This window comes from Rousettus aegyptiacus, unplaced genomic scaffold, assembly GCF_014176215.1.
Source record: "Rousettus aegyptiacus isolate mRouAeg1 unplaced genomic scaffold, mRouAeg1.p scaffold_m13_p_12, whole genome shotgun sequence".
NCBI lineage: Eukaryota > Metazoa > Chordata > Mammalia > Chiroptera > Pteropodidae > Rousettus > Rousettus aegyptiacus.
Window position 1 is genome coordinate 84,251,394 of NW_023416287.1, and position 27,909 is coordinate 84,279,302.

General features: G+C 36.0%; 1 long non-coding RNA gene and 1 pseudogene across 2 annotated transcripts; both read left to right on the forward strand.

The window, feature by feature from the left end:
- Positions 1–21: 21 nt before the first annotated feature.
- Positions 22–21,703, forward strand: LOC118610054. 2 transcript variants are annotated; one of them, XR_004953758.1, is made up of 4 exons: positions 22–645; positions 18,623–18,823; positions 18,913–19,006; positions 19,703–21,703. It is a non-coding gene; the product is annotated as an uncharacterized LOC118610054 (long non-coding RNA). The 2 variants fall into 2 exon arrangements; XR_004953757.1 differs by having other exon boundaries at positions 18,623–19,006.
- Positions 21,704–26,297: 4,594 nt separating this feature from the next.
- On the forward strand, positions 26,298–26,413 carry LOC118610623 (annotated as a pseudogene).
- Positions 26,414–27,909: the final 1,496 nt, after the last annotated feature.

Below are 27,909 nucleotides of genomic sequence, written 5' to 3' on the forward strand. Positions count from 1 at the left end.
ACTTCTTTTCTGTCTTTTTTTTGAAGATACATGGTCAGTGGCAATGGAGCAGAATCCCCCATTGACTAAACTCTTACTATTTTTAAGGCCCTCTCCATTCTCCCTGGAGTTACTATAAAAGTCTACTTATTAATATTTTCTGCCTTCAATTGTTCTCTCCTCTAATCGACCGTCCATATTTCAACCCAATATGATCTTACTCAAATATAAAACTAGAACTAACCTTACTTGTTTAAATATTTTGAGGAATGGTTGTGCGATGGCCAGCTAAAGATTTTTGAAGAAATCGATAGGCCAGACCCTGTGGAGGGCGAGCTGCAGAGGTAGGAAAACTGTTGAGTATTATACAGGAGGGTATTGGAGAAAGCCAGATTGGGTGCTTGGTGAGGACAGCGACTGTTTCTTTTATCTCTATTTCTAGTGCCTGTCATGTGTTAAGTCATGTATTAAAACTGTTTTTAAAATATATCAAACATTAATTAAGATACTTCTGAAATAATTAAGGAATTATGTAGAGTGTTAGTGACACTTGTAAAATTTTGATCTTCGATTTAGCCTGAACTCACCAATGTTTGCTTCTGGTACTTTCCACCAAGACTTAAACATATCCCAAAAAGTTTTGAAAGACATCAAGAACTCCAAAAAGTAAGTTTGTAAGTGTGTGTGTGTGTGTGTGTGTGTGTGTGTGTGTGTGTATGGGGGGGGAGGTGGGATGGGCTGTGGGGGATAGGGGGTATTTTTAGTTTAATACTCTCTCTTAAATAATTTGGTTAGGTTGATCAGTTAGTGGATGGTGGTCACGTGGTCCTAAGCAACTGGCTTAATACTTATAAGGAACAGAGTGAAATCTCAGCCTTTCGATCATTTTGTACATTAATTCAATTATTTATATAATTGAAAATTATTTATTGGATTCTTATTACGCAATCAGCTGAGCTTTCTACTCTTTGGTTAATTCATGCATCAGTTAATAGTTGCTGGGTGTTTCACAGGTATAAAATGAATAAGAAGAATCTTAGTTTTAAGTTGAGTAGAAGCTGTAGTGGAAGAGAAGACAAAAATATAAAAAATTTCAATTCCTAAGAGCAATGAAGTGGTATTTAGAGAAGTGAACTTGAAATACTTATCATGCGGTCATCTGAGCAAGGATCTGAGAGAGATAACAATGAATAATCCTGAAAAAAGGAATCCAAAAGAATATCATCTTTACCTTAATAGTGTAACTTAAAATAAAGAGGATCACCACCATTATGTTATTTATCACATGTATTTATTGTAAGCTTTTAACCTATCTTAAGCTTGCATCATATTTCTACATTTTCTAACATTACCACCAGTTTTGAGTTATACCAACATCACAACCACTTAGGAAATGTGAGAAGCCCTGGTATAAGTTGAACACAGACTATCTGATAGTGTTTAATATCAACTTTTCATATATCATAATATTTCACTGGCTTGCAAGTCCTAAGAGAAAGTAGAGATTTCTTTTGATTTCTGCTTTTTATAATACTCCTTGTTTAATTGTTTTATGGTTTGAGATGAGTGTTAAGAGAAGCTTTTAATTTTTCTCTAAACATACAAGTGTTATCTTCTAGTAGGGTGATTATGACCAGCTAAGAGTGAGTGAGGCGTGCGTTCACCCAGACTTACGTACAGGTGGCCTTCCGGGAGTCCACACTATGTGTTCACCAGAGAGTCATCCTCTTAGGGCCCTGCACACTCTCCTGGATGGAAGGCAAGGGGGACTATGAAACAGTTTGAAAAATATTGCAGGCAATATCTAATACCTATTATTTTATGGTCGTGTTGATTAAAATATTAATAGGGAGAATATATACATGTGCATATATGTATATAAAATAATATGTAATATATATTTGCTTCTGCACTGCCATTATAGAAACAGGTTGGTAATATTTCAAGGTAACCACATGTAGGAGCAGGAGCAGAAGTGTGGAGATGAGGAGGATGTTAAGCAGGTATAGAATTCCCTCCTCTGGCTGCCCTGAGTGGCAGGACCACTTTACCCTAAAATAACAACTCGAGAATGTACTAACGTGATCCAATGTCACATGTGGGTGTCATTTTAGGAGCTGTACAAAACAGGCGGAAATTTATCTCTGAATTTTACAAAGAAACATTTTACTGTAAAACAGTGACCTTGTAGAAAAACTCAAGATGTAACATAAGTCGAATAATGAAAATTATAATTCCAAAATATACTACTATTTTCTACTCTTAACTCTTTTCTAGATACTTCTATTTGGATTGCCATATAAATACAAGCAAAATGTCACACAACTTTAATTAACACATCTTAGCACGCTTGCATTATCTTATGAGTTGGGTAACCGTGAATCATGGAGTAATGAGAGCTACAGTACAAATATAGAACATACTGCTTTTTTTTTTCTGTATTAAGCTGCTGCTTAAAAATTGTCCTTGACAGCTTTAAATTGCCTGCAATTTACTTCAAGCTAATGATAGTTATGTAGCCATCTAGAATGTGGAAGAGTATTTACTTGTAAAATTTCCTTTTAATAATGTTTGCGTTTACATACGGATCGCTCCAAAGATTAAAGCAGAGATGACAGAGAGCATAGCCATGGTAAGCTGCCAGCCCTGTGGGGACAAAGTAAATTTTTTTTTGAATGGTCTTTTCCAACCCGTCCACAAGACAAACAGATGTTGACTATCTTATCAACGAAATTAAAAGGTTTAGGAAGGATTTATGATACTTCACTAGGAACTTGAATACCAAATGTAAACATTACCTTAAAAAAAATCTACTGCTGAAGATAACAAGCAAAGCTATAAATGATGCCTTCTCTTTTAGAATTTCCAATTCTCTTTTTTTCTTATACTATCAAGATGATGGAAGGGGAGCCATTTGTTGAAGATAAATGGATAGATTTGTTAGTTAATGTTTCTGTATAAAAACTAATACAAGTCTGTTAAATATGAAGTATTTTTCTACATGTGCTTAAAATACGTTAGTAAATATGAAAGAGAAAAATCTCTCCTCTTAGAAAGAAAGAAGACTTTCCACTGTGGACATTCAGTAACTTAACATATATTTACATGCTTGAATTAATTGAATTAAGACTTCTGGAATTGAAATCATTTTCAATATCATATAGTAGTAGTCTATCTCTCTAAAAAATAAAATAATACATATGATGTTTCACTTTCTCAAACATATCAGGTAAGTGAAATGTTCTGTCTTTTGGAGCAGAGAGTTGGGGAAAGGAATGGCAGGGCCTCACATATTAGCCTTCTATGCAATGATTAAATTAAAATTTTCTCCTGCAACACCATTTTTAATGTCCCCAATGATCAGAGGCAGCTACCTCCTTTTACAATTCTCCAAAAGTATATTAGCCATATTTCACAGAATGGAATCAAATAACTCCATATTGATGAATAATTCACATTTTTAAGCTCCACTTTTGAAATAATAATAGCTAACATTAACTGAGCACTTACTGTATATCAGATATGGTATGCTTAGCCTCTTAACTTGCATAGTCTCATTTTGTTCTCTATTAATAGTATGATTTAAGTGCGTTATTATCTCCATCTCTTAAATGGGACTATGATTTAAAGAGTTTAAATAATATGTCTAACATCATGCTGCTGATAAGAAGAAATAAAACCAAAATTTGAAGCTCTCCAGGTTTCTTCTCAAGTGTGTATGACGAGGAATCTGCCAAGTGCCTTGGCACAATTCATGTACACAAGTCACCAGAGGAGCTGTTTGTCAAATCACTTGACATAAGCAGGTCCCTTTCCTCTTCTTTGAAACGGTATTAATAATAGTGCCTATGCGACAGAATTGCTGTGAGAGTAAAATAAAATTGTTAAATTTTTTTTGAAATTGGAATCACCCGGAATGTGTTCAATTTTTTCTTTCATAATGTCTGCATATGTCAAATCATCATGCAGCACACTTTAAACATCTTAAAATATTATAGGTCAATTAATTTATACCTCAATAAAGCTAAAAAAAATATTCTCTTAATATAAAAAATCAAATAATTCTGTTACTTCAAAGGAAGCTGAAATCTTAAAAACTACTATCACATAATAGCAAAGGTAGACAGAAATAATGGATTGAGTTTAGAGAAAAATATAAAGAGGGAAAGAATTTAACATAGTATGTATGTAACCCTTCCTTTATAGCCTATGAACAATTTCCTTTCTACCAGTCAGACAAAGAGGAAGGTGGACCCAATAAGAGACCTATAGTCTTGGCTGTGTATCGGTTCAGCGCATAATTAATGTTAATTTTGTAAATTTAAATTTTTTCTATATCAAGTAAAGCCAGAGGTTTAAAAAAATATAGTAAGTAAAAATAAAGTTCCATAACTTTGATTTTATCTGTATTAATCATTCAGAGCACAAACAAATATTATCATGTTTCTTCATTGCAGAAGACATTGTCCCCTTCTATTTTCCAAGCTAAGTTGCTTGCCTTGATTCAAGTTAAATGCATGAGAACTTCTATATTTTAGAAATAAAAATACATGAATTGGGATAGAGATTTGTTTCAATTGTTCTTCTACCACATAAATAAAACTTTTCATGTCCAAAGTTTTTCTCAAAGGAAACATAAAATTGATTATGCTACAGGCTTTGATAGCCTGTGTCTTTGTGAAATATAGGGACTAGCGATTTAATTATCTAATGCAATGTATTTCTAGATAAGAATTACTGCTTTAGACAGGAGGGTGAGCTGGTTTGTCAGACTCAGAAACATAAATCTGTTTTTCCTTATGCATTATGAATGGTTGCCTATCATTACATAAAAGTGATGAAAGACAGATGAAACATTTCTTTATCAAAAAGTGCACCTCAAGTTTCTTTGTCCCTATATTCACAATTTTAGGTATTGGTTTTCTTTCTTAACAGGCACTTTGAAATAAGAATATACCGAATCATGCTACTATTTTAATATAATGTATATATTATACGGATTATTTAAACTAGTTAAAGGAGCGCTTTATTCCAATATAAATTCTATTATTAAGCAAGTATATTTGTAGTTTCTAGAAATCTACAATGTGATTTATTTAGTAGTGCCCTGTTAATAACGAGGAATAAATAAGAACTGTTCTCTCCATTATTTTGAGGTACGAAGCATTTTCAATTATATGGATACCTATTTTACACGTTGTTGACAATTTGTGACATTTCAGCTAAAGAAAGACTCATAGTCATCAACCTATCCCACACCCCCTAACCTTGAACTTATATTGTTTTTTTTCATTTCATGCCAGTCAAAATTATTTGAGCCACAGAACACCTAACCATTCCCATGTTCCAAAGGCTGTGTTCGCTCAATCAAGGATGTGTCGCTAACCTTGTATTACATGAAATGATGTGTGGGTTTGCCTTCCATAACATATAGAAATTCTATTTTAAAAAATCTCTTTTCTTGCTGCTGAGAGACTTAGTTTAACATAAAAATTCTTAAAGGGCTATTACTAAGTTCAGTTTTTTCCTTTTAAACTTTTTCCAAACATAACACAATATATTTTTATCACAAGGAATAACGTGCACTTAACCAACAGAGATGATTACTAGAGGGACTGCATCTCCAGAACTCAGGGTAGAGCAGGATATACCAAAAGAGGAAAATCATGGATGTTTTAAACATTTTATTTTCAATTCAAAGGGCTACTACAGAATTGTGCACAGCATGCAGAGAAAATGTGAAATATGTAACAACCGACATCCAATTCTGAATGTTGTTCTGAAATATTTAGATTCTTACCAGGCAGATGATGAGGAACAATAAAAATCAAAGTCATGTGCAAAATGAAAAATGCTTTTAAATAAATAGTTCGATATTGCTGGAGTAGAGTGTAAGGTACAGAATTTTGCTAGAAGTAGCTAGAGAATTAGAAAACCTTAGTATTTTGAAAATGTAAAACTACTAAAGTGATTTAAATAGGGGGTAATATGAGACTTATATTGAAGAGAGAGAGAGAGAAAGACACTGATTTTTATGGTAGCTTCAAGAATGGATTAGAGCAAGAGGAATTCAGAACATTAGTTTTAGAGGCTATTGTAATAATCCAAGGAAGAATAAGGACATAGTAGTGCTAGGTAATAGAAAATCAAGAGCTATTTAGGAGGTAAAATTGCCAAAATGCACTGGAAAGATAAAGTGCAGAGAGCCTGAAATTTCTAGCTTGAGAGACAGCTTACAGGGAGCCATATTAGCAAAATGTCATTGGTCTATTTAGCTTGCATACCATAAGCAAACTGGAATTTACAGATTTATAGGGCTTAGCTCTCTGGAAAATATCGCACAAGCTATATAACCATCTGTGTATAAAGTGGAGATGTTTCATGACTGAATAAGCTCCCTTCTGCATAATTAATGTAGCATCATACATTGCTTAGAGATTCATATGTGAAAGTAGGTCATAGAGCATTCTGAACCAGCAAAAAAAGACCTGGAAACCATTTGAAAATTCCATCCTTACCTCTCCCTACTTTGTGCTTCATGATTACTTTTGTCCTTGAGATTTTTAGTAAAGCTTAGTGCTGGGCCAGGACTTATTGAGTCTCATTTGACAGCTGGTGGTCCTTTGTAGGATCTCAATGATTATCTGGCCCAGGAGACTGAGAGGGCATGTTTGAAGTCTGGCCTGGGTTAACTCCTTAAATATTTCCAATGCAGCCCTGCAGGGGCGGAACGTGGAAAAACCACTATGGCCCCGGGTGGATTCTCAACGGTGTCTCTTTTGCTGAATCATATTGTTCTACATCCTTGTATTCTTCAGTTTTCTGTCGGTCTCAGCTCGGTTGGTCCCTAAACTGCCTTTGATGGAAGGGTCGGTTTTGTTTGTTTGTTTTTGCCTTGAATGTCTGGCTTTGACATTAGTCTTCCATCTAGGACACAACTTTTAATGTTCATTCTGCCCAACCAGCCCCTTGCTTTTCCCCCGTGAGCTGCTTGTCAGACCCTTAGCCCCCAGACCGCATCAGGACTGAGGAGTATTGGCCCCAGTCAGATGCTGCGCCTCACTCGGCATCTCCACTGTTTGCTGTAATTCGAATGGTACTCAACTCCTCCCATCCAAAGTGCTCCTGTTCTACTGAGGTCAGATCAAAGCACCTCCTTCCTGATATTTTTTTTTCCTAATCCAGACCCCTCCAGTATGGAAAGCGGTTACAAATTCGATAAACATTTTACAAGATTATTGAAATTTATTCCTCCAATCTAGTGTGAGATTTCTTATCTCTAGGTCCCCATATTTATTCCACAAATGCAATAATTAATGGATGTTAAATCTTTCTGTTCTTTATTCCCATTAGAAAACTTTGCAAGAAGCTTCACTGATAAAGTGAGGATAATAGCTATGCTGATATATTATGTAAACTTATATAGGAATAATAGATATCCCATTAAACTACATTCATACACTTTCAAACTAATGAACTATTTATGAAGAACATGGATATGCCTTAAATTATGCAGTTCATTGGATATTTAACAGTCTTATCACTCAACTTTTGCTGCATATCCTGAAGTTTATTTTAGCTGATTCCATTTTCTAAAGAAGGTATAGATACAAACTCTGTGGGACAAAGGCGGACAAAGAGGTTAAGAACACAGATACTGGCCCCAGGCTTCCTAGGATTGAATACCAGCTCTGCCCCTTTACTAGCAAAGCGAATCAGGCAAGTTCTCCATCATTCTGTGTTCATTTTCCCATCCCTATAATTTAACAATAATAATAATAATAAAATAATAAAAGCACTTCCTCACTGGTAAATGAATGTTTGTACATGTTAAGTTCTTTAAACAGTGCCTGGAATGTAGTAAGCCTTCAGTATATGTTAATATTATTAATATGATAATCACAAGCTTTCAAAGTGGTTTTTGAGAGAGATTTTTGAGCTTGTTGTTCAAAATTTCTATTCTTTCTAGTTTGTCATTCTGCCTTTCCATGTGCAAGGACTGTGGTAAAGGCACGTTTACAGTTAGTCCTGGAAGTATGGGTAGAAATTTGGCAGGTGACAGTGTCAAGAAATGTATGATCTGTAACTACTTAAGGAAGAAAGATGTAAAGACTATGAATTACTTCAGTGAAAAATATTTCAAATAATTTGACAAAACCAAAAAAATTGGGAAACTTTTCAGTTGTACGCTGGTTCCAGAATTTTATTTCCTAAAAATAAAGAGTACCACCTTTCTGATAAAATGACCAGGCTTTATCAGGAAATGTAATATCTAGGGAGAAGAAACATACTCTTATAAAGTTTTCCATGAATTTTAATCATGAATTATCCTTGATCCATGGTCAGTGAGCCTGTTTGTCTCTTATGTTAGCATACCCCGTGAGCTCAGTGTCAACCAGTCTGAGATAATGGGAAGAATAAACTTTATTTTTGAGAATCCTACTCTCTATATTTACCATTATAAAGAGATAAATAAAGAAATTTATGAGAGGCTCGGGAATTTTAGAGACAGCAAGCAACACACTCGGATCAAAATAATGAATATGACATTTGGTCCTATATTCCCAGGCAGATTGAAAAATCTTGGCTGCAGAGACCTTGCATGTATTTGGAGCTTGTACTTGGAACTGACCCATGATTTCAAATTTTCTCTTGGCAACCCTGCAATCCTGTCTGGGAGCATTTTACCGCTGTGGTCCATTTGGAATATTTCATGACACATTTAATCTTTCACACATAGTAAACAGTATTTCCAAGTTTCAGCTCCCTTATTCCCCTCCATCACATCATTTTAAGGTAAATAGAAACAGAAGTGAAGCCATACCCAAATTATCCTTAGTTTAGTCAAGAGCTAGAGGTATGACATAATTCATAGTTTATGTTAATTCCCTTTGCCCAAATCACATATCTCAGGGAATAATTGGAATAATTAAAAGTGCAATAATCTCATTCAACAGTGTTAATTTGAACACATGCACTATATTTCAGTGATTTATGGAGAACTTTGAAAATCAACATTACTCACCCCCTCTAAAATCCTATGAATTGATCCTTGTATAATTACAGCAATGGCATTCAGTAACTGTATTATAAATTAAAACTTCTTTTGAACAGATGACATAATAATTCAACTGTGTTGGATTCTTGTTACAATTACTCTGTATTGAAAAACTAAATGCCTCCAGGAAATAAGATGATGAAAATGTGAAAATGCCAACTGTATGGGAGTTGTTTTATAGCTTTGTTAAATTTGGTCTCTACTCTTTCCTTGATTTCTAAAGTTAAGAGCATTTCTAGGATTTTTACCCTCTTATGTAAGAGGAGCAATTTTGCATCATTTAGCTTTTAGTTTTATACTTACCTCTCATCCCCTAAATTCAGGGCCATTACAGGTAGAGAATTTCTGAGTGTAGTGAGGCAGGACTTAGGCTAGGACCTGACATCTGGCAGAGACCAAGAGGAGCTGGATTATTCAATGACTGATTCACACATTCACCAGTCACCGCAAATATGCACACATCAAAAGGGACCACATACAAGTCAAAGGTAGTTCTGTAGACCTGACTACAGGGTGCCACTTATTTGTGACATTTAGAGTTTTTGATGCAAATTGCAGTAATTTATTTCTGTCTTCTAGGAATAGTACATGCTTTGTAGATTTATATATTCTAAAATTGGCATAGGAGAACTCTGCATCAAAATATTGCAGGCATTATATTCAAATTAATTACTATTTATTAATTGCTTTCTTAATATCTTTAAAAAATTTCATATTATTTTAGTTCCAACAAAAACTTGGGATTCAGAGTCACTGAAAGCAATACCTGTTTACAAGAAGACTGAAGATTTAAAAGTATTTAAAGACAATACAAGATCAAAATGCAAAAATCAGTTTTATTTCTATACACTAGCAATTGACAATCTGAAAATGAAGTCATTAATTTAATCGCCAATAGCATAAAAAATAATAAAATGATTAGGAATACATTTAACAAAAGAAGTGCAGGAAAATGTAAAATATCACCAAAGAAATTAAAAACATAAAAAAATAAACCATGTTCATAATCAAAGTATTGTTAATTGCAGTTATAATATTGTTAATATTATTAAAATAGCAATAATCCCCAAATTGTTCTACAGATGCAACACGAGCCCCATCGAAATCCCAGGTGCCTTTTTTTTTTTTTTTTTTTGCAAAAATTGACAAGTTGATTCTAAAATTCATATGGAAAATCAAGGAACCCAGAACAGCTAAGAAAATCTTTAAAAAGAACCAGTGTCAAAAATATTATCATGCTGCCGTACTACTGAATTTTTAGGCTTAACCATTTCTGTTACAGTTCTTTAACCAGGTGTATTCATCGTTGCGGCTTACAACATGGGTAGATTTTGTTTACTTTGTTCTGGAGGCAGAAACTTCAAGATGAAAAAAATGTTAGATCCAAAATTTTATGATGGATTTATCAAGCTAGCAATATGGATTTTAGATGTCCTTTCCACTGTGGTTGGGACAAAGATGTCTATAATTGTTTTTATTGCTAAAAACAAAAATTTAAATGATCTATTGGTGGGTATTCCTTATGTAGAATCACTAATGATAAAATATATGGAGACAAATAATTTACTTGAACATGTTCATTAGACATCTAAAAAAGAGAAATTTTACAAATCAAATTAAAAGAGCCTATATTTTACAACTAGAGCCACATGACAATTTCTGCTTTGGCAGAAGATCTGAACATCTATTTTGACAGATGATTTGAAGTATGAAAATAAAAATGACTTACAAAAATTTGGGAGAAATAAGTGTTTAATAGAATTCTCTTTAATGGGCTTCTGATGGATTCTTCTCAAGCAAGGGAAATGGAGACGTTTACATCAGAATTTCTCTCCTTAATTTCAAATGACTGATCACTCAGTGGATCTTCTACATTTGTTGCCATGACAACAGAGATGTGGCAATAAAGAAACTATTGACTGTGGCTCTTTAGAAACTCAATTATATATTTGATAGGGTGATGTAGCTAATAAAAAAATGACAGGGCAGCATATTGCCCCGTAGGCTCAGTCCAAGTTCTCCTTTAGTGCAAGCTGTCTTCCTAACCATCTCATCAATTTTTATGATGTCAAACCCTGGTGAACCATTTGCTTTTAATCCAGTGATCTTTATAGGCTTTTGTTTCTCCAGAAGACATAAATTCTATCAACATTCTCTAATGAAGAACCTACTGTTGCGCCTGGTACACATACATTATTACCAGTTTCATAGTTTTCCTGAAGCTTGTTCATTTCCAACAGCAAGTTCATCTTCAACTTGCCTCTGGAGACAATCAACTGAGCTATGACTCCTAACTCTGTCTTTACATGTGTATCCCTACCGTAGGCATTAATCACTCATAGGAATTTTTCCCTTAAATAATAACGTCTCCTTTAATAATTGATATTCCTTATATTCAATAGTCTATCAGCACTACAAGGACAGGGTCTATGTCTGAAATACCCTTTTGTATGTAACCAGTGCTAATGAAATTAGTGTCAAGAGTACAATTAATATGTATTTACTGACTTATAGCACTAAATACATTACATTGAAATGATATGCTTGGAAAACTTGCACTATCATTGGACAGTGACCTCTTCTGGGCCAGTGACAATGTCTTATTCTATTCCTGGCAAATAATGAGAGTAAGTACAATGATGACCGGTGTATCAGTGAGTGTCAGGCAGTCAGCTATACAGAGGCAATACTTAGAGGTTTTGATAATACCACAGAATGGTGGAATTTAGACTTGTTGTTCCCTATATTTCTTTATACGATGTATTATTTCTCATCTCCTATTCGCAGTAGAGAAATGGTAGAGGAGTACAGAATAATTTAATACTGAGCATATGCTACATAAACTGTACATATATAACAATTACATAAAATCAGGAGTTACTTCTGTCATTAACTGGACAGGTCCTAACCAAGTCATGAAATATCCTGAATTTTATGATTTTAGGTGGTGTATCACAAGGAAGCAGAATCAGAAATTTAAAATACAAAATAGTGGCTCTATCTGACTACTTTTCACACATGATTTTGCAAAGGTTTTTATGGCATTCTCCTCGATCATTAATCAGTTTTCTACAGCGTGCTATTAGAGAAAGATTACCTGGCTAGAATTCAGTGCTTTGAGTATTCAAACCTTGTCTCGTCTTTGATAGTTCTTTAACCCTGGGTCATGACCCTTGTATGTTGGCCCAATCCAGTGGTTTGCCAGGGAAGCTTTTTAAAAAAATACAAATGCATAGACCTACCCAGACAAATTAAATCAGAATTTCTGAGGTTGTGATCCGAATATTGGTTTTTTTTTTTTTTTTTAAATATCCCCAGTGATTCTAAAACACAGTTAAAATTGAATCACTGGCTTTATTGGCATAAATCAATAAAGTTAAATAGAAAAGTCTGACCTTGCTGAATTTTATTCCCAGACTAGCCATCAAGAAACTGGCTAGTTTCTTGAGAAAATAAATCTACACATTTATTGTATACAATATTTTACTCTATCGCTATATTTGATGAAAGATCAGATATTTACTCTGAGCCTAAATAAAGTTCACAATTGACCAAAAGTTCATTATCTAAAACTTTAATATGTTAATAAAGTCATTTGCTGTATAACACTACATCCACACTTTTCTAGACCTGCATCTTAGAGCTGTTATATTTCTCTGTATTCTCACTCTAGAACCTCTCCCTGGATTGTGTCTCTATCTCTCTTTAGACTTAGTTGTGGGTCCCTGAGAACTGTCATTCTTTCAGGAGACAGCCGCCCCTTGAGTCTCATTCCCTTGAGCTATCTGGACCAGTTGAAAGAATTTACTGGGAACTACCTAAATCCAGTCTTTGACTTCAACTAAACATGGTTAGAGAAACTTATGAGAAAAATGTCCTACTTTTAAAGTATAAATAGTGAGTCTACATTGGAGAAACCTAAAAAGTGTATAATGCATCTCTAACTAATATCAAGCCTTGAAAGAATAAATATTTCTAAGAAAAATTTGACCTCCAAAAATACAAGACTTCTATTTCCAACACAGTTAAATATTTAAAAAACTGAAATTCTCTTGCCAAATGAAATATTCCCCAGATGTTCTAAATAAATACAACAAAGTTCTGGCAAAATTCCCAATAAAAATATAGAAGTAAAAATTAAAGATTTCAGAGAGATTTTTAAAATCATAATAATATTCAAAGAAAAAAACGAATACTGATAATTTTGAAAGACATACCTTTCTCAAAAAGAAATAGAAAAAGAGAAGAAAGTGACAATGTGGCAATATTAAAGGAAGCGATTCAGTAACTTTGCTACACTACGAATAAAGACACACGCCAGGCTCTGGTAATTTTACAGTTGGGTTTTACACACCCTCAAGGAACAGATAATCCCAACTTTATACAAACTACTTTATCACAGAATGAGAAGAGAGATTCCCAATCAATTTTATATATGTGTTCTGTTTTAACAAAACCAGAATATAGCAGTATAATAACATTACATCGTATACTAAACTCCTTTGTGAACATGCTGCTATATATTCTAAATAAAGTACCATCAAATTATATTGGGCAGTGTCTGCTCATGTAAAGGAAAACTCAATACCTTAAAACGAAATGCTCTCTTAATCTTTAAATTCAAAACCATTTCAAGCAAATTCTCAACAAGTTTTTTTGTTGTTGTTTATTTTTTTAAACTTCATAGTCTGATTTTAAACTTCTTATACAGGAATAAAGAGCCAAGATTAGCCAAATCAGTTTGAAGGACAAGTTTAAGGAAGAATTTTCCCTACAGAGTATCAAAACTTTCTGCAAAACTCAAGTAATTCAGGTACGGGGGTACTGGAGGAGACTAATAGATCATTAGATGACCTGAAATGAAAGTGAGAATTCATACATATGTAAAAAAAAAAAAAATTTAAATGTGGGCAAGCAGGATATGCACCAATTTCAGGATTAATAATTTCCTTCTTGAAAGGGACAGAGTAATGAGATGGGAAATAGTTCAAATGGCACAAAATATGGAAAGTTCCATTTCTTTAAGTATTTATTAGCAAATATGAAAAAGTATTAAGGACTATTTTTCTGAATGATGAGTAAATGTATGTTTGTAAAACTATCTTCTATGTGATTGAAATATTTCATAATTTAAACAAATTGCAAACTCATTTTTGGTAAAGTTGAGAAAGTTAAACCGACAGTCAGAAAACTTGAATTTTAGTTCCTTCTCAGCATTTAAGTATCTCGATTACTTGTCTAAATATCCGTGTTTTTTTTTTTTCATTTATAAAATAAAGCCACCAGTGGACAGATATGGTGTAAGACCATTCTGTGCCCTTACCCACCAAGTGGCAATGTCCTTTGCTACTCCAAACCATGACTTAAATTTTTAACTCATTAATCAGCCTGTATTTGTCAAATAGGTTACTATAGTTCTTTTTGAAAATAATTTAAATTTTTTCAATTACAGGTGGCATACGAATTATATTAGTTTCATGTATAACACAAGGTGATTAGACATTTAAATAACTTAACTATAAATCAAGTACACATCAGACACCATATATAGTTATTACAATATTATTGACTATATTCTGTATGGTATACTTTACATTCCCATGACTGTTTTGTAACTACCAATTTATACTTCTTAAACCCTTACCCTTTTATCACCTACTGCCTCAAACTTCTTTCTATTTAGCAGCCATCGAAATGTTCTCTGTACCTGTGAATTTGTTTCTGTATTGCTTATTTGTTCTTTAGATTCCACATGTATGTGAAATTATATGTCATTTGTCTTTCTCTGTCTGACTACTTTACTCAGCACAATACCCTCTAGGTCCAATCCATGTTGTTGCAGATAGCAAGATTTCTTTTTTTCTTTTTTTAATGTTTTTATGGCTGAATAAGATTCCATTGTACATATGTACTACCTCTTCTTTATCCATTCGTCTATTGATAAACACCCAGATTGCCTCCAAATCTTAATTGTTGTAAGTAATGCTGCAATGAACATTTGAAGGCACATGTCCCTTAAGAGCAGTGTTTTAGGTTGGCTTGGATAAATACTCAGAAGTTGGATCACTGGGTCCTTATTTGTCTTCTGTTATAGCCTTTGTTTTAAAGTCTATTTTGTCTGGTATAAGTATTGCTACCTGAGCTTTTTCTTTTTCTTTTTTTTTTTCCACTTTCATGAAACATCTTTTCCCAACCCTTTCCTTTTAGTCTGTGTGTATCTTTTGATCTGAAGTGAGTCTCTTATAGGCAGCATATATAAGGGTCTCATTTTCTTATCCATTCGGCTACCCTATGTCTTTTGATTGGAGCACTTAATCCACTTACATTTAAAGTAACTGTTGATAGATGTGTAGTTACTGATATTTTATTATTCATATATTTAACATTTTTCCTCCTCTTTCTCCTTTAAGAAGTCTCTCTAACATTTGTGTAGTACTTGCTTGGTGGTGATGAACCCCTTTAGCTTTTTCTTGTCTGTGAATCTCTTTATCTGTCCATCAATTCTGAATGATAGCTTTGCTGGTTAGAATAATCTTGTTGTAGGTCCTTACTTTTCACCACTTTGAATATTTCCTGCCAGTCCCTTTTGGCCTGCAAAGTTTCTGTTGAGAAATCAGCTGACAGTCTTATGGGAGCTCCCTTGTAGATAACTGCTTTTCTCTTGCTACTTTTAAGATTTCTCTTTGTTTTTACCCTTTGGCATTTTAATGGTGGTGCGTCTTGGTGTGGGCCTCTTTGGATTTCTCTTGTTTGGGGTTCTCTGCACTTCTTGGGGTTGTTTGTCTATTTCTTTCACCAAATTAGGGAAGTTTTCAGTCATTATTTCTTCAAATAGGTTTCAATTTCTTTTTCTCTCTCTTCTCTTTCTGGAACCCCTATAATGTGAATGTTAGTATTTTTAATAATGTCCTAGAAGCCCCTTAAACTCTTTTTTTGGATTCTTTTTTCTTGTTGCTGTTCTGATTGAGTGTTTTATGCTACTTTATCTTCTAAATCACTGATTTGATTCTCTACTTCATCTAATCTACTGTTGATTCCCTCTAATGTACTCTTCATTTCAGTTATTGTATTCTTCATTTCTGACTAGTTCTTTTGTATGTTTTTTATCTCCATTTTCATGTTTTCTAGCTCAATGGTGAAGTCCTCACTTAGTTCATCTACTCTTCCCCTAAGTTCATTGAGCAGCTTTTTAACCAGTGTTTTGAACTCTGCATCTGGTAGATTGCTTATCTCCATTTTGTTAATTCTTTTTCTGGAGCTTCGTTCTGTTCTTTCATTTGGGACATGTTTCTTTGTCTCCCCATTTTGGCTGCCTTCCTGTGTCTGTTTCTATGTGTTAGGGAGGGCTGCTATGTCTCCCAGTCGTAGTAGAGCGAGTGGCCTTATGTAGTAGGTGTGCTGTGGGGTCCAGTGGTTCAGTCTTCCATCGGTGGCACCCTAGTGGTCACCTGAGCTGGGTGCTCCAGACGTGTCCTTTATATGGGCTGTATGTGCCCTCCTGTTGTAGTTGAGATGTTGCTGATTGCACATGTCAAAGGGAGAGACTGATCCTTGGGCCGATTGGTCGTGAGGACTGGCAGTACAGAGCAGTATCTGCTCTAGCAGGGGCTCTGGGCTCTGCCCAGTCTGCCATGTCATTCTTGGATGCAGCCCTGGGTGGTGCTCTGACTCAGTCTGAAGCTGGCCACTGAGTGTACCAGCCCCAGGGCCTCCTGGGATGGGACCCTGCAGAGGGCCGAGTTCAGCTACAGCCTGTGCCTTGCCTGGAGCCACCTGGAAAGAGACGTAACTACAGCTCTTAACTCCTCTGAGGAGACAATTATGATGCTGTAGTCAGTGTAATGCACTAACTGGCTCTTAACGTTTAGCATCTCCAAGTTCATCCTCATTTAATTATGGCAAACACCCATCAATTTAAAGATCTACGTGGGGAAACAGTAAATGTGTACTGGGTTCCATCCAAAAGAATACAAACAGCCTGGCCAGGCTCCAATTTTGTACTGAAAAGAAGACCTAAGCAAGGTCTGTTAAGGCACAGAGGTCTCTGTTGGTCTTTCTCACTTCCTGTACAGCCTTTTCCATGTTCGATTCAAGCAATCAAAGACACCACCTTACATAATCCTCTATACTGGCAACCTCCGGAGGGTCTGCTTTACATGCTGACCAGACAGTTAACAGGGGATCGTAAGAAATAATCACGGCTCTTGTTAAGATAATTAAACTCCTGCTTAATTATCTTAACAAGAGCCATGATCTCTTGCTGTCCTCCAGGCAATTCTAAAAGCTGACATTTAGCATGGTCAGTTAAAACTGGGACAGGGAAGACTTATACAATATGCCCGTGAGAAAGGTAAGGGCAGCATAAGCATTCTCTCATGATATCCATCCCACTAATGCATTTGGGAAAAGGCAGTGAGACTTCGGAGTGTTTTTCCAGTTACACTTTCCAACTTGTAACCCAATCGACACCTTAGTATTCTCTCCAACACGGAACTTCCATACTCTCCCTCCCCCGTTTCATTGCTGGGCCTCTCAGAACACGGTCTCTGCCTCTCAGAGGGTTAGTGTATGCTGAGCACCACGCCTGGCAAAACGGAAGCATTTCGTACATATCGCTTCCTGGCTGCTTCACACAGATCCTCCCATAAGAACTAAGATCCCCACAAGAGATCGGGTGATTCGACGGGCAGGCCATGGGCTGTCGATCTTTTTCAGATTCTATTGCTTTAACTGAGAGGGTGACCCAGCTATGTTACTGGAGTTACCTGGCAGGTCTACTTTAGTTTATAACTTAGTCCTAGGGCACGTGCACTTTACTTTGAAGCTTGGTCCTTAGTCCTAAATCTTGGCCTTTCTGGCATCTCAGCTGAATGCCTGAGGCCCTCAACAAGGCCTTGTCACTCTGCCTGGTCTGGACCCCCCATCCCAGTTAGTACCATAGCAGCTTTGGGACTCACGGAGTCTCCTTCTGCTCACGTGTAATTCAGCCTAGGAGACGTACAGGGAATCCACACCCAAGCTTCCCCAACCTCCCTCTGCACAGCGGCCTCTTCTCTGGTACATGGCGGATGACCCCCTCTGCCTCAGCAGTCCTGAACTAAAAGCTGCACCTTCTCAGCTCAGCAAGACCTGTCCCCTTGGGCTCCAGCTCCTGGCACCACACACAGAAGGCAAGTACTCCAGGCAGGAAAGGTGAGCAAGGTGACTCCTGGGTCTCTTCTCTTAAGGACCATGGTCTCGCGCCGCCTTTGCTCAGTGCTGGAGAAGCGTCCATTGCCTCAGATGCTGTTGTCTGGTTTTACTGTTACTCTTGGCTGGAGGGCAGCACAGTACCAATTACTCTGTCAGGCTAGAGAGTGGATGCTTGACTGTCTTTTGCTCTGGGATAATTTTTTAAAAATAGCCAAATCTGTATATTTTCATGAAAGTACCAGCAGATGTCAGCAAAAGGCAAGGCAGTGACATAGGAATTTTGTATTGGGAGGTGAAATCTTTAACTATTAGAGTCAGAGTTTGGTCAAACATCTCAATTTTTTAAATCTAATGACTCCACCCATAATTTTCTTTTTTCTTTTTATTTGGCAGGGGCGGATTGGTGGTACTGGGAAGAGGGTAAGAATAGATCTATCAATCATTTAGTTGTTCCGACTTAACACGATGGCCCAGAACTCAAACTCAGAGGGGATTCACGAAGAAATCTAACATTTTGAAGGGACTGGTACCTCATTACACCAGATGCCTGACCACACGAGCCTTAACATGCCCAGTAGCTTGATTAAACTCGAGGTAAGTTTCTTCAAGACTCAGCCCTGACCTTCCTCTTCTTAGAATATTTACTTTAGAAGACTTGTACATTCTTTCTCTGTCTCTTTGAGATATGAAACTTTCGAAAACTTCTTGCAAGTTTTAGAACCCAAAAATGTCTTTCTCAAGGACCTGGGAGCCATGCCTTTGAAATGTAAGCATCAGGTAGGACAGAACCCCTGTGGCCCAGGTTCTGTGGGAGGGTAGGAGTCTAGCTCCAAGTGGTAAAACGACCTCCTGTCATGACAATATGAGAATACTTATTCTCCCTTTGGGTAAGGCCAGCGAGCAAACACAGGAGCCTACCTTCTCCCCACTCCAGCTCTTGCGCTCAGCCTGAGTTCTGGCCTCTCTCTCTTACCGTAATAGCCTTGAATAATGTCTTCCTTACGTGCTTCAATTTGTCCGGTGCAATTTTTGCTTTGACATACCAAATCGGAATATATTTTAAAAATCTCTAAGTTATCCTTTGCATTTTTTTAAAAAAAGTATGATATTCAGCATATTTAATATTACGTACACATTCAAACACGGGCTCGTGGTTTTTGAATTTGATGGGCTTATGTATGATTTTTTGTTCCTACAAAAAAATTCATATAACCGTAATGATGGTTATACATATCTATGAATATACTAAAAACTATTGAATTGTACATGTTAAATGGGCAAATTGTACACTTTGTGAATTATTTCTTAAAAAAGCTGTTATGGAAAATAGAATGGTCGGAAGTTTCTAGAGTCTAGTGCCTGTCAGCTAAATTGGAGGCTAAAAAAAGACAAAAACTAACTCTTTCAGTATTAATAAAGTTCATAGGGTGTGTTGCTATTTCACACATTAACAAATTCCTTTATCTTTTTCAGATGCTTTAGAAACATCATTCAGACAATTATGTAACCCATAAAACGGTGATCACTGTGCAATGTAGGGATGACTGAAATAGAATTGTTTGACTTTGCATGCTAAGGAAGTGAGCTTACTAAGCATTCCTTTAAAGTAGACTATATTTTTAATAGCTACAAAAAATCATAGCTTTAGTAGATTTTCAAAAGGGAACCATTGATCTTCCTGAGCAAATTCATAATTCCCTTATTAATAATTGCTAGATATACAACTTTAAGACATGTATTTGTTAAAAGTTATCTAGGTGAATTTTGTTGACTCCATGCAGGAGAGCAGTATGAATGTGACTGTATGTGTAGCAGTAGAAAACACTTGTTATATAAACCAAGACTTTATAATAACCACTTTACAAAGGAGAACTCTTCTATGTATGATAAAACCAAAAGATAGCTCCTTTCTCATATTTGTTAAAAGTAAACTGGAAAAAAAGGATAAAGTTATTCAGTGTAGCCCTTGCAAATAAGCCATAATATAAAGTTGTTCTCTTAAATTTTCATTTTGAAATAAAAAATGTAATGGTTGGTTATATACTAATTTCTTTACTAGACCCTGCACAGAGAAAAAGGTACTGTGTGTGATTTTGTATTTTACTTTGAACTTAATGGTATTCTAAAATAATTTAGGCTCCTGAAATCATATTCTACTTATGCTGTAACTGTAAATAAAGACAGTGCACTTGGGATCTTTTTAATACAAATTATATATACATATATACACACACATTTACACCCACATATGCATGTGTACTCTAGATATATCTTTCTATGAAAAAGTTTTCTAGACTCATTACTCTTTTTACGTACTTACTATTTACAAAGAATACTTTACAATGAAGAGACCTGGCAGACACCACCTTAATCATGTGACTGAACTTAACATCACCAGTAATAAGACATATTATTAATATGTGACACACGGAAAAGGCGTAAGTAACATCATTTCTGTGGTAGCCTTGGCAAAATATTGTGATTTCAATCTCATCATGAGAAACCATGAGGCAAGCTTGAATAGAGGAGCGACTCACTACTTCTGATTTAATACAGAATACTGATAATCGAGCAGTGTTCTTCAAACGTGCCGAGGACATGAAAAACGACGAAAGGCTGAGTATCTGCTGGGACCGGAAGAGACCGAGGAGGCAGGACACCCAAATGCAATGGGAGATCCTGAGTTTAAAAAGGACGGAAAAGGGACATCGGCACAAAAGTGGTAAAATTCTAATAAGGTTTGCAGGTTAGTTAGGAGTTTTGTATCGACATTACTTTTCATGATTTTGGTAATTATATTATGTGTGTATAAGATGCTAACATTAGGGGGTGCTGTACCATTTTTTTTCCCAAATTTTTCTGTACATCTAAAATTATTTCTTAAAAAAAAATAAATTATTTTTTTAAGTACCAGGATATATAGTCAAGCAATCTATTCACAAGTTTTTTTGATGCTTATGTTCAGAAACATCTTATGCCCTAGTGTTCTAAACCAAAAGTCAGCAAACTCTTTGTAAAGGGCTAGATGGCAAATAGTTTAGGCTTCGAGGACCATATAGTTTCTGTTGCAAACATTCTGTCATATTGCCGTATTGTGAAAACAGCCATAGACAATATGTAAACAAATGGGCGTGGTTGTGTTCCAATAAAACTTTATAAAAACAGGTAGCAAGCTGAATTTGGCTGAGGGGTCATATTCACCAACCTCTTTTCTAGACTAAGATCAGAATGTGCCTTTTGATTAACAAGTTAATCAGACTTACGTTATTGTGGTATGGACATTTTTTTTTTCTTCCTAAATCCAAGCACACCCATGAAAAATAGAGCTACAATTATCCATTTTAAATGTAAAACAAGGAAATTTAATATGTGTCTCCATATGATTAACAAATGAGTTCTCTGTTCTTTCCAACTAGTTTGCTATTTTTCCTACTTTCTATTATGCTATTTTATACATTATTTGTCTTATTTAAATTATACTTCCCAATATTATAATCCCTTATGTTCCTCATAGTTATATTAAATTATAGCAGACAATATAAGTTGGGTTTTGGTTGTTTATCCTTGGGGAAGTATAAAATATGACACATTTCATTGTATTTTAATATAATAACAAAACATTAATTTAGTTTATGTTGCTTCCATTTCCAAGAGAATGAAAGTAAAAGGTGCATCGATTATTTCCAGAAGAGTATTTATTTGGGGTGCCAAAGGCAACCATAATAGTGCTAAAGAATGATCTGAAGATCTTAAAGGACCCATGTTGGTACTCTGTAAGCATAAATATTTTCAAAGCCATTCGAGCAGTACTATGGAGCATATACATTACGTAGGCCCAGAAACAGACCTTAAGCCCAGTGTTTGAGGTTGTCTGAAAGGGGAAGGGAACACCTGCGTGGGAGTGAGAGAGGCGGGCACTAAGGGCGCCTCGCCCGGCTGTGAGTGACCAGAGCTGCATCCTGCTGGTATACTGTGAAAGTCAGTCGAGGGCTGGTTTGGAGAGCTTGGTCCCTTCACTGCAACAGCGAGAAGAAGCCCGCATGCAGAGAGGTGGTTTTTCCTCCTCTTTGGGCAAAGAGCAAGTTTGTTTAACAGACTTTTTAGGGTCTTTCTGTTTTTAAGTTCATACAAATTTAATTATTGAAAAAGCTGATCACAAAGCAGCAGAAAGATATATATATACACACACATATTATATATATATATATATATATATATATATATATTTTTTTTTTTTTTTTTTTTTTGCTGAGTCCTTCCTAGCATTCCTGCAGATAGCATGTCGTGTGCGGATCTGTGAGCCGGCAGAGGCGGCCTTCGCTGGAACACGAGGCCTTTGCCGGAACACGATGTCGAGGGTGGGCTGTGACCCTGAACCCGCACGTCCTGCTTCCTTAAATTCATCAGTGTTTGTTTCGTTAGTTATTAGGTAGAGCACAGTTTGCTTCGGATGTCGTTGGTGTCTGCGAGTGCCATTTATTTCTTCAATGTATTTAACATACGTGTACATGCAGAGCAGGGGGATAAATTAAAAGTGAGCTTAATTTGAACCATTAACCTACATGGATAGCAGAAGAGAGAATTTCTCCTTTGTTTCAGAAAACAGCTCAGTGTCCCTGTCAACTGGTGAGGTGGGGCCCCACGATGTTTAACCTAAGATAAAGGGTAAATTTTCTTCTGAAATAAAGAACAAGGGGATTTGGAGTTGCATTCTGTTCATGCCTCTAGAAGTTGACGGAGAAGAGACAGAAGAAAAGGAAAAAATAGGAGAGAGAAAGAAGTGTCTCAGGGGGTGGGGAACCAGTCACTGAACAGAAGGCTGGCACCAGGGGAAGAAAATGACCTCTGAGAAGTTCCTCATGGGGGAGACTGGCTGATGAGGTGACAGATGCGGTGTTTTTTGACGCGCCATCAAAATCGTTCTAATCTGCAACGTAATTTTTCGCTCTGAGCCAAAATACTTTCCAGTGAAAAACCTGATGCAAGCAAAAGCCTTGGCTAGTGGAGTCTGGAACACGAAAAGGAAAGAATCACAGTGTTATGTAAGAGGGTGAGCACAGCAAGCGGTATTCAGTAACCAGAGGGTTTCCCTACAGTGCCCATTCTCTGAGCAGTGGCTGTGAGACTGACCAGCTTCCTCCTGATAAGAGATTCTGCTGAAGGAACATCCCACACTGTGGGGTTTGCGGACTCCTAAGAAAATACCACGTAAGAACAGAACGTCAGCTAGTCTATAACACGACCGGCCTAGACTCTTTTAAAAAGTCAATCTGGATAAAGTTAAAGAAGGAGATTAGAAGCACTGAAAGACTTCTCTTTATTACTGCTGCACAGCAGAGAAACAGCCTCCCAACACATTACTGCAAGGCAATTAAGCCGGCAAAGGATTTTATAAGCTTCGGGGGATGGAGCTACTGTGACAGCAAGTGGCTGAGCCTTTGGGAACGAGACCCAGAGCAAATTTCCAAGCACTCTGGCCTGCGCGGTCTCTAAACAGCGTATCCGGTTGACATGAGCAAGAAAAAAAGGTTCTTATTTCTCTGAGAAAGGTTTGAGTGGTTATTTCTCAGTAACTTGGCATTAACTTAAGACTAAATAGAATTTCCCAGCTTAGAGATTTAGGTACAATTTTATTAGATCAGAGAGATTCGAGATAGTTCAAGAATAGCATGAAAGACAATAAATTTGCATGAATTCTCCATTCTAGATTTAGAAACATAAGAACCAAATGCAATGTGCAAAATTTAATTAGATTTTTAAAGAAACAAAAGAACTGTTAAAAAGACATTTTGTGACAATTAGGGCAATTTAAATATAGTCTTTATGTTACATGATATTATTGAATTGATATAAATCTTAGGTGTGATAACAGTATTTGTGATATGTAAAAAAAAATTTATTAAGAGATAGGTATGCTGAAATGTGAAATATTTAGCAGTAAATTTATAATGGCTTCATTTTTAATAGTTTTACCAGAAAATATGTAGGGATGTGTGTGGTGTGTGTGTGTGTGTGTGTGTGTGTGTGTGTGTGTGTGTGTGTATCAAGATAATGGAAAAATGATAATGGCAAAATGATAACAATTGGTCATTCTATGTAAGGGTGTCATGTGTTTATCATATTATACTTTATTCTTTACTGTTAAGTTTGAAAATTTTCAAAGTGAAAAAGAGTGGGGAAGAAAAGTCTTGAACTGATTCTTGATGATCTCCAAAGCTAAAAGACAGAGACTGAATTAAAGAGATGTTCCAGTTGGAATATAAAATCATGACTAGGTTGAAAGTTGAAACAGAGGGAGAGAAGTGAAAAAACAATAAGTCATTCACCAAGAAGGTATCACTTTCCTCTATGTGTATTTGTCTAACAATGGAGCTTCAACATACAATAAAAAATGATAAGATTTAAAGAATTAAACCCATATACAATTAGACTTCAATTTCCTCTTAGTAATTTATACCACAAGTAGACAGACTATCAATAAGGTTGAAGATGTATCACTATGTCGTATACCTGCAACTAATATAATATTGTATGTCAGCTGTAATTGAAAAACTAAAACATATTTTTTAAAAAGGATGAAGAAGGCCTAAACACTTTATAACCAATGTGATCTAATGGCATTAGAGGGATCCTTCATACCAAAAAGAAGATATGTGGATGGCAAATAAACACAATGAAAAGATATCACCATCTGTAGTCATTAGGAAAATGCAAATTAAAGCATAATGGAAAACTATTAATACTTATTATAATAACATACAGAAAACTGACAATACCAAGTGCTGATGAAGAAATCAAGCAACAAAATCTGTCAAAGATTACATTAAAAAGTAGATATAAAGGCATAGAAAGTAGAAGAATCACTCTGACAAATATTTTGGCAGATTTTTTTATTTTTAAAAATTAAATGACTTAGCAATTCTACCTCTAGATACCTACCCAAATCAAATGAAAATGTATGTCTACAAAAAGCATGTTTTTACATGTTTATAACAGCTTTATTCATAATATTTCCAATAAACGATCCATTAAGCAATAGCCAGATAAATTGTGATGCATTCATCTAATGGAATACTATTCAACAATAAAAATAAAAACGACTGATACATGCAGCAATATAATTGACCCTCTTAAGCATTATCATGAAGCCAGGCACAAAAGGCTACACGCTATTTGATCCTATTTATATGACATTTTCGGGAAGAAAGAAATGATAGGAACAAAAAGGATAGCAGTGGTTTCCAGGGCCCAGAGGACAATGGCTGTAAGAGGTGAAAGAAAAAAACTGAAATAGTGGAAATATTCTATTTATTTTTAAATGAAATTTATCAGGTTAACACTGCTTAATAAAACGATGTAGGTTTCACATGTACAATTCTGTAATACGTCATCTGTATGTTGCATTGTGTGCTCACCACCCGAAGTCAAATCTCCTTCGGTTACCGTATATATGACCTCCTTTACCCTTATCTACCTCCTCCCCTCCCCCCTTCTCTATGACAACAACTAAGCTGTAGTCTATGAGTTTCTGTTTGTCTTGTTGATTTGTTGCTTTAAGTCTTATATCCCACGCGCAAGTGAAACCATATGGTTGTCGACTTTCTCTGTCTGACTTTTTCCGCTTAGCTTGATTAGCTCAGGATCCATCCATGTTGTCACAAACGGCAGTGTTTCATCTTTTCTTATGGCCGAGTAATATCCCATTGTATACATGTACCACAGCTTCTTTATCCAATCATCTATCGAAGGACACTTTGGTTGTTTTCATGTCTTCGCCATTGTGAATAATGCTGCAATGAACATCGGGGTGCATGTATCTTTACGAATGTCTTCAATTTGGGGGGGTAGATACCTATTCTCAGTTGTGATGCTGGTTATATAGTTGGATACACTTGTTAAAGTCTGAAATATACAAGGGTGAGTTGTACTTTGTGTGAAGTATATTTCAATAAACCTGAGTTTTAAAAAATGATAAAGAGAGGACGTGGTTCCATAGCGTAGCAGTTCGCACGTCTGCTTTACACGCAGAAAGTCCTGGGTTCATGCCCCAGTGGAGACACGGTCCACGGTCTACGGCCATGCCACCCTGAACAACCCCAATGTCTGATCTCGGAAGCTAAGCAGGGTCGGGCCTAGTTAGTACTTGGTTGGGAGACCACCTAGGAAGACCAGGTGCTGCAGGCATAAATAATAATAAATAAAAAATAAATAAATGATGTAGAGAAATGCTCGACAGAGTGGGGGTTACCACTCTACCATTGCTGAATCTTCACCTAGGATACCAAAGAAGCTTTCTGGCTGTCCAGCTGGGTACATTTGTCCTTCCCACAGAGCAGAGAGTGCCTCACTCTGAGAGAGGAAGAGGAAGAGTCCACAATGCAGGTGCCACTCAAATAGTCTCAGCGGGCCTCCTCAAGCCAGAGCAAGGGGCAGTTTTCCACTTTTCCCTTTGTTTTTCTTTTTAACAAGATGTCATTGTTCCCTAGAAACCTTCGTACTGGCTTCATATAGTCTGTCTATATCCAAATGGAGGTCATATCTGATTTGGTAATATCTTCGTTCATAGAATTTTTGTACATGTAAAATGAAATGGAATAGAAATCGTTTTCTATTTATAAAAATTTCAAAGGAAACAGAAGACTGTGTGCCATTTAACCAAAATTTTAATAAATGAAATGGTATTCAAAGAGTTGATAAGCTGGGAAGATTAACTGCTATAGAATGCCTAATTTGTTTCAAGTCGCAGAATTTAATTTCTCATTTAAAAATTAGAATATTAATATACTCCTTGCAGTGTTCTTTTGTGAGGATTAACTGATATTGTGAGTGTAAATTATCTGAGACTCAGAGAAATTAAGCAATTTGCTTAAGTTTACTCTGCATAAATGACGAATGAGGAATCAGGTACTAATTATTTGTAGACCTTATTAGATATATGTGGGAAGAGGTTGGATATCATGGCTCTTAAGAACTTATATTTTTTAGATTCAGTTGAATATGCCATTTTACTGTGACTAAACACAAGAAAATTTACTATAATCCCTTTACCACTTTCCTAATATAAAACACTCCTACGCCAAGTACCTAGAAACTTTCCTTGCATTGATTTAGTTTGCCCACCAGATGGCATTATTCATCCATAGTCTATCTAATATTCTTGTAAAAGTTCTTGTAAATGTTAACATCTTTTATTTGTGCAGTTAAGTAAACCTATGCCTTAACCATATCTGTTCCCATGCATTTAATGTCCCTTCACCATTTTCAAATGAAATATTACTGAAAAATCAACATGATAAATCGTTTTAACCACGTCACCGAGGGTGAGGTGTGGTGAAGCCAGCTGCAGTTCACGATTGTGTCACCAGAGACCAGGAAAGAAAGAGTGTTAGAGTTTGGTCCTCTCAGCGACCTGGGAGAATACAGAACTTGTGCAGGGCTTCTCGGGGAAGGCACCAGAGAAGTGAGCTCTGGACAGGAGACTTCATGGTACTTTCTGTGGGATAGAAAGGGTGAGGCAGGACTGTAGGATTGGCTCATTTGAATAATGTCAACCGGCTCTAGGAGCCCAGAGGGCTGTCCCTGGTTTTCTGGTACCTAGCCCTGGGGACATACGGGTGGTGAATGAAAGTGTAGACTTAATCTACAGGAAGGAGTACTGATTGACCTCTAGGCAGGTCTTG